The following is a 9,025-nucleotide window of genomic DNA, read 5'->3' on the forward strand; positions in this document are numbered from 1 at the left end:
GGAGGATTGATCGGTGGATTAAATACAGGTACATTCTAAATGACCATTTATATTATCAATAAGGAAAAAGCCGCAACAAAATAGCTCTGAACAATAGCATCAACAAATATGACAATTTTGTTTATATTTTAGTTCTAATTTCATGCAATTTTCTTCAAAATAATTTACCAAATTTCAATTATTGAAACCGTTCGATATTATTTAGTTGCTAAATATTGTGTCATTTGATCCTTAGCGAGTTAACTCATTGCCAATTACACCACATATTCTTTTTTATATTCATATGTCTGCATTGGTGAATATTTCAGCTCATTTATTAATGTTTATGTCCTTCATCTAATATCAAATCTTGATGTTAATACGTTTTGTTTAAATTGCAGGACTTGTCGGTCGAGGCCAACCATGGTGCACATGTAGTTTGAAATGTGCACCAGGACAGATTAAACTCAACAAGAACTGTAACTTGGCACCACTCCTTCCTGGTAGTTTGAATACTTGTTGTTCCTTATTGCCATGGTGGGTAACCAACCAAAATTACGGTGTTTCACTTGGGGGAGCTGGTATTATTGGTGGTGGAGGTATCATCGGTGGTGTGAGTGGTCTTGTTGGAGGTGGAAGTGGACTTCTTGGTCCAATCGGTGGTATTGGAGGTTCAATTGGTGGTATTGTAACTGGACCAGTCAGCGTAGTTAGTGGGGGCAGCAGGGTTGTCGGTGGATCAACTGCTAAAGGATACTATTAGATTTTCTAAAGGTAAGTTTGCATTTTTTTAGTGTATGATATAAATATCATACAATTGTGTATTAGCCGTGTAAGCACATTCACCACTTAAATAAGAATAATTTGGACAAATTTGTGTTAGGGTCATGCATCAAAAAGTAATAATGAACTAGCTTGAATTGATCACGTGTCATACAGTACTTTCTCTTTAAGCTTATCTTAGGTTTTTATTACTCATACAGATTATCCAGAAAATGTTAATTATTGTCTTCTCTCGTTTTAGGTAACACGAAGAAGACCTGATATGAAATACTTGCGAACTGTATATTTTTAAAATAAATATATTCTAGACAGACTTCATTTTTTTTAAATTTGATTTACAGACACATTGAGATTTTGGTTGTCTAGTGATTATTTTTAAGTAAATTTCTACCTAAGTATTTCAAAGATTTTACAAGTCAATGGTTAAAATAAGGCAAAACGACGACAAAATCAATACTAATCTATAGCTTACGCCTTACAGTAATAATTGCTCTAACAATTAAAACACAACACAAACCTTGATATACAATTTAAACCTTCAGAGAAACAGGTTTACCCTGCCGGGATAAATAAAGATGTATTCTACTTTGCAATAATCATTGTGTTTGTGTAAAGTTTAACTCCAAAATATTAAGGTATGATCATATGTCATATCTCTGACATAGAAAGTAAAATCACTAAAAAGAAAACTGCGAATATGGGGAAAAAAATGAAAAGTTCCTTTTCAAATGGCAAATACACAACTATATTTTCAACTTTTATTCTAAAGGTGACTTTCCAATGTATGACATTTAAATTCTTTGAGCGTAGCAAATAATAGAATATTTTTATTAAGGCAAAAAAATGTCATGAAATTTATAAAATGCATTACCTCAAAACCTTTGTGTTCCTTGATATGTAATAAAAATTGCTCAAAACTCTATAGAGTTAGGCTAATAAGGAAGATTTTATATCAATGGTTCCAAATGGTGAAGTAGAAATCCTCCCTTCGTAAATTGTGTTTCTTGTTTTTAATATAGATAAGACCGATGTTTCGTTTTAAGAGAACAGAAGAATTAAAAAATTAAAATAGTCTCGTTTGTCAACGATTATAGAAGTAAGATGACCACATATATCATATTTGAGATACAAGTCTGAAATGGAGCAGAGGAAGCGTCATCTGTTTTGTCATTAATATTCAGTTCTGGAGGATATGGTTTTGGATCAGAACAGTTTGGACTTTTAATGGAAAGCATATCATCAATATGTCTGAATGTACAATTAAGTTATCTGGTTTCTTAAATCATCTTGCTTTTAAAAAATGTATACCAGAACTCCTTTGCAAATGATGGTAGAAGAGGTTGATAAGGGCAGAAACACTGTCTGTTTCGTTAGAATGCCGACAATTTGTTAACAAAATACTCCTCCAAATTTAAAACAAACATGCTGTCAAAAAGAAAACTCCCGCAGAATGATCACTTGTTCGTCTGTTAATTCTCATCTTCTACAGAACAACTATTTGAATGCAGATTTTGGTGAATCTCTCTAAACAAAATACCATAACCATTGACTAAGGGATGACTCAACCATTACATCTTATGATTGTAGTTACTATAGATTTGTAAAAGGTAAAATCCTTTTTACGCGGTTTTTTTAGTATACTGCTGCATTGTTGTTATGTTGTTTTTTTTAAAGTGCTCTTTGTTATCACTTTTTTAAAAGGCGGAATAAAATCATAAAGCCACTGTTTTCGGGCAAACAATTCAAATGGTGGCTCGCTAATAACATATGTTTACGTTGTTCTGTCAGTCGTGCATGATGCAAATAAATGCTCCAATGATGTCCATGTTTGCTTCTTCATACTTGTGGGTCAAAACGTGCGTTGCATCCGGGAATTCTTTCCTTGGCTGCAAAGCTATCCTCTTCACTCTTCCACGAAATGCCGACACAGTGTCACATCCACTGAGTGCATTAAACAAAGGAAGAGCAGCTTCACGAGGACCAACTGCGTTTAATATGTCACGTAAACCAAGCCATTGAAAGTCTGAATTCCTTCAAAAACCTATCAACAATTTTTCCACAGTAAATCTTGTGAGTGCTGGAAATCTGTATACTGCTACAGCTACGTCAGTACTGGTTACTTATTACTTTTTTACAAACGTTTTTAGCATGCTGATAATGGACAAACATTTGTGTCTCTGCTTCTTCTTGGTTACAAACGTTTTTAGCATGCTGATAATGGACAAACATTTGTGTCTCTGCTTCTTCTTGGTTACAAAAGGATGTCTTTGAAGTATCCGTATTGAAATTACAAAGTTTATTTCCATCATGAGTTACACTAGTAACCATAATTTAGCTTAAACGGTCAAGTGATATTCACACAAGATAAATGAACATTAACAGTGCTGGTCTTCGGCTGTTGTCTGCTCTATGGTCGGGTTTTTTTTTCACTTTGACACATTCCCAATTTCCTGTCTCAATTTTATTAAACAACGATTGGCAACAATTAAAAAAAAAGAATCCGTTTAAACCCATATCAAGTTAATGTAATACTAGTCAATTAAATTGCCTTGCGGTTGTCTAAGGTAGTTTCCGATTCGGTTAAGCTGTGTCAAACTAATTAGCCACGTCCCCGTTAAACCATATCAAACTGACATCACATCATTATAAATGTTGCCCAGACCCGATCTTTGTACAGGTTAATAAATCAAGTAGAATAGCCTCGAAGTATCTATCGTTTATTTGTTTCATATCCAATCGCTTTTGATTTTATATACGTGATGCATTCATGACACGAGGGGGCATATCAGTTTCAACAATATTTTAAACGAACCAATACATGAGATAAAGAGCTACTGCATTTGAGAAAATTATGTTTCTAAGGAATTTATAATTTAAGTACTTTTTGCATTTTAATTTCCTCTGACTTTGTTCGAACTATGATTTAATTATTCCCAATCTGCTCTGTCGTAACAATAAACTCATAAAATAACAAAGTACCTTTATCTGTAAACCAATTCAATGTAATGCAATAGTTGACATTGCCAAATTTCCACTGACTTTATTCACAATTGGTTTACAACAGCAAACACTTACAATTTGTTTTATCTAACATCATCTCTTCCTTCGTTCGTGATAGTTACATGCTCGATCTTAGGCTGTGTTAAACCTGTTTTGATAACTGATTTAGTCTCGAACAGTCTCATAAACTTTCATTATACTGACAGCGACGTGTGAACTGAAGAAACATACATTATATGTGAAATTGTCCGAAATAAGTGTATGTCAATCAACGTAGTGTTTAAATCTTAATGATTAGATAGAAACAGGAAGATGTGCTATGAGTTCCAATGAGATAGATATTGATCTAACGTGTAAACGTAAACCACTGTAGATCAGCGTACGACCTTCAACGCGGAGTCTTGGCTCAAGCTGAAATTTAAGCTATTAAGGACTCACAAATACTACTGTTCAACCATTCAAACGGGAACACCAGCGGTGTAAACTATCTAAAACAAGAAAGAAGAATCAAGTTTAAACCACATAACAAACAGCAACTACAGTCCATCAGAATCCTGACTTGGGACAGGTGCACACCTTTGTAGTAGGATTAAACGTTTTAATGGTATCACACATTCTCCATTATCTGAAAAAAAATAATATAACATCTGATTATAGAACGACACACTATTATTTACCATTTGGAAGTAATAACTCAATGAACGACTTAGTTTGATCTGTGAAACATGAATGCAAATATATAGTTTATCAAAATTATAAGGGATAAATAAGTAAGATAAAAAGTAAATAAACAGGTTTTAATAAACTTAAAGTATGATAACTCTGCGAACTTTTAAACAAATTTAAGAAAATTATCCTTTTTTTAAGAAAAGAAAACCTACGTCATATAATACACAGTTAAATTGAAAAAAAAATGTTAAGTATTCTTCTTCTTCTTTGTGTAAAAAATCTTCCGTTTAGCAAATGTCAGTAATGATGATACAAAATATAGATTTAAAGCACATAGTAGAAACGAAAGAAAAGAATTCTTTTTTGTATAGAACAATTGTACAGTGGTAGGAGGTATCAGTACCGAGCCACGTTAAATAGATATAAAAACATCACTGAACAGTAAAAGTAATAATTCACATAGACATATGCTATGATATTGAGTAACTGGAATCAACCTGTCCCTAACATTTGAATTGCCTCACTCTACATTGTTAATGCATTAAAGAAGGAATACAGACATTTCGAATGGTTGGAATACACAGTAGAATTTTGCCCACATGATTTAAAAAACTAATGTTTGATCTTGCATTAGTTAATTCTGTCGTGACCTTGTCATCAAATCACACAAAATCTCTTCAAAATTTATATATAATGTTAAAGTTTAATTAATAAGATTAACAATAACATAAAATGATCAATCTTCTTTAAAACACTAAAGAACTATACACACCATTGCAATTATTACGTTTTTTGTTTTTTTCCCGATGTGAAACGAGGCATCTCAGTTAACACTCATTCAAAATCATTGCGCAATCATGTTAAAAAAAGCTTATTTTTGGAACATCATTTTTTTTCTTAATCACTTAGTGAGCCTAGAAACTGTATACTTTTGTCTGTCTGTGACAACCTTTCCGTAGGAAGACACCTTATTAGTTTATTAAACACGAAGAAGAAAAGAATATTTATCTTGTATCTGTTCAGAGTATGTATTACGTCTATATGTATCTCTAGTGGAGCCCGTGTTCCGACAACCTAGCTATCGCTACTTCTTTAAGCATTACTAAATATTGTACAGTTTTTTGTACCTTAAATTTTCAGCCTAGAAGTCGTTATCCTTAATACTGTTTAAATTATAATAAAATTACAAGATATTTGCGTCGAGATTGATGTATGGTAAACAATGTTTAATAATGTTTTATATATATGATAGGCAAATGCTGACCTTAGACTTAAAATGATTAATGACTTTTCTACAGAACATACCTATTTCACGAAGAGATATGATGATGTCTGGCACTTTGCTGATATAATCCTAAACAGTAAAAGCGAGAAACAAAAAAACAAAAACACAAAAAAACGTACTGTTCACTCTTTTATCGTCATCGTTAGCAATTTATTCCTTTTAAAAAATTAGGCTCCATTTTCTCTTTAAATAATGTCAAATCACGACAGTCTGATAATGTTTTCTTCTTTTAACATTTGTAGGACAATGTATCAACTAATGAAAAATGCCAGACTTTGCTTATGTACACCAGAGTATTCCTATATAACAATAACTGTAGTTCTGATTCAAAAATTGTCCGCTGTATTTACTGTTAGAACAAACGGGTTTCAAAAGCATACTAAATATACAAACCAAGCATTCATTATAGAATGCTTGGTAGATCAACATAGTATACTTCGGTTATCATTGTTAAGCCTCAAATCAGGCATATTGAAGGTTGTGAATGTTTGACAAACACAGTTTAATTTTGACTGTATTTCCTAAATGCACTTGGGATTGTGTATTGTGTATTGATTCTAGATAGATAGTTTACACACTTATTTTGAAATTTGTTATAACAATAACGTGTTTGTTTTTAAGTCAGGTCCATACTAACTGACCATGTTGACATTACATTGAGAATGTAAATAGAGTATGTGTCAAAGAGACAACAACCCGACCAAAGAACAAACAACAGCAGAAGGTCACCAATATTTCACCAATGCAGCGAGAAATTCCCGCATCCGGATGCGTACTTAAGCTGACCCCTAAACAAATATATATACTAATTCAGTGATAATGGACGTCATATTTAAAGTCAGTTAACTGCGAGTGCCCTTAGATCTGTTCCTATTGTTTTTGTTATTGAGATGTACAAGGACCGGGCCACGTTCACCTGTATTTTTGTTCACCTGATGAGTTAAGCCTTTTTTAACTCATTTGTATAGTTCGTTCTTATATTGTACTGTTATATCACTCTCCTAGGTTAGGGGGAGTTTTGGGATCCCGCTATCATGTTTAATTCTGCCACATTATGTATGTAAGTGTCTGTCCAAAATCAGGACCCTGTAATTCAGTGGTTGTTGTTTGTTTATGTGTTACATATTTGTTTTTCGTTCATTTGTTTTTGGTATAAATAAGGCTGTTAGTTTTCTCGTTTAATATTTTAATTGCTTTACATTTTCATTTTTGGGCATTTCAGCTAACTATGCGGTATGGGATTTGCTCATTGTTGGAGGCCGGACGGTTACCTATAATTGTTAATTTCTTTGTCATTTTGGTCTCTTGTAGAGAGTTGTATCATTGGCAATCATTTCACATCTTCTTTTTTTAATTAGTAAATCAATTGTATAATCATAATCAAGATAAATCGAACATGCCAAGTTAATTCTTTTTTAGTGTAGATGTACAACCCCTATAATTGTCATTGGACAAAACAGTTAATAATAATAAAAAGAGCATTATAAACAACCTGTGTACAAAGTGGAAATCGTGAAAATAAAGCTGTTTTCTTAACACTTACTTAGCTGAGACACTTAAGGAACTATAGTACTTTGCAAATATTAACGTGTATTTGCAAAGTCAAACATGGTACATAAATCACTTACTAATAATGTATGCTATTATTTTTCATCAACCATTAAATTTTCTGTTTACAAAACTTTAAATTTTTCGAAAAACTAAGGATGTTCTTATCTTAGGCATAGATTACCTTAGCAGTATTTGGCACAAGTTTTTGGAATTTTGGATCCTCAATGCTTTTCAACTTTGTACTTGTTTGACTTGATAAATATTTTGATATGAGCGTCACTGATGAGTCTTATGCAGACGAAACGCGCGTCTGGCGTACTAAATTATAATCCTGGTACCTTTGATAACTATAAGATATACATGAGAAAACGAAACTGATGTATTTTGATTTCTTTCCCGATCTTGTCGGTAGAGGTCAACTATGGTGCACATGCAGTTTGAAATGTGCACCAGGACAAATCAAACTCAACAAGAACTGTAACTTCACACCTTTCCTGCCAGCTAGTTTGAATACGTGTTGTTCTGTATTGCCATGGTGGGTTCCCAACCAAAATTACGGTACTTCCTTTGGAGAAGCTGGTATTATTGGTGGCGGAAATATCATCGGTGGTGTGAGTGGAATTATTGCTGGCTCTTCTTCATGTTCTACTAAATGATTTTCCATTATTTTGACTTAAATGATGTCCGCATTGAAAGAGGGTCTTCAGAAATACTGTGAAACTAATTACTCACGTAGTGATATTAACCATACGTGGATTCTTAAAAATTCCAAAGAATTTCTAGGTTATTTCCGTGCTTGCATTTCTTATCATGATTTTTGTGATGGTTGCTGCTTACAAGGAAGCTATTAAACCAAGAGTTCCAATTGGTGAATTTGAAATCATTCATTCGTTAATTTTACGGACGCCATCACGAGTTGGTTCACTGTTATGGAATAAAAAAGGGACGAAAGATACCAAATGGACAGTCAAAATAACCGTTTCACAAATGATATCTGAAATGTTCCTTACGTCGTAACTACAATCCCCTTCCTTTTCATGATCGTAACTTACCGAATTAGACTATTTACCGGATTTGTTATAACATAAGATATACGACGGGTGCCACATGTGAAGCAGAATCTACTTACCCTTCCGGAGCACCTGAGATCACCCCAAGTGATTTGATGGGTTCGTGTTGCTTATTCTTTAGTTTTCTATATTGTGTGTGCTGTTGTTGTCTGTTTGTCTTTTTTCATTTTTGGCCTTGGCTTTGTCAGTTTATTTTCGATTATGAGTTTGACTGTCCCTTTTATATCGTTCGTCCCTCCTGTAGATGATTTTAATTATCGTATTATTTCTGAGATTTGTTCTATCAAAACTTTTGATTGTTCAACCCTGTATACCACTATTCCCGATGTGAAATTGAAAAATCGCCTAAAAGAAACAATTCACAATTCCTTTCAACATAAAAATTGTAGCATACGCTATACATGTATTATTTTGGATTATCATAAGGTATATTTTGTTAATAGTGAAATTTAGAAAGGTAAAACATTCTATAGAGAAAAACAAATGATCAATATGATGGAGTTTCTTATCGAAAACATATTTGTTGAGTTTGGAGGTAGACTTTTCAACAAATTATCGACATTCCTATGGTAACAAACTGTGGGCCTCTCCTTGTCGATCTCTTCTTATTTTCATATGAATTGGTGTTCCTTCAGACACTTGTCGAAAGTAAGAGGATCAAAGACACCAGATTATTTAATTTCACTTT

At 33.1% G+C, this 9,025-nt stretch overlaps 1 long non-coding RNA gene across 1 annotated transcript; it reads left to right on the forward strand.

The window, feature by feature from the left end:
- Positions 1–391: 391 nt before the first annotated feature.
- Positions 392–1,073, forward strand: LOC143051420 (uncharacterized). Its single transcript, XR_012970760.1, has 2 exons — positions 392–753; positions 1,004–1,073. It is a non-coding gene; the product is annotated as an uncharacterized LOC143051420 (long non-coding RNA).
- Positions 1,074–9,025: the final 7,952 nt, after the last annotated feature.

Source organism: Mytilus galloprovincialis, chromosome 11, assembly GCF_965363235.1.
Source record: "Mytilus galloprovincialis chromosome 11, xbMytGall1.hap1.1, whole genome shotgun sequence".
Taxonomy (NCBI): Eukaryota; Metazoa; Mollusca; class Bivalvia; order Mytilida; family Mytilidae; genus Mytilus; species Mytilus galloprovincialis.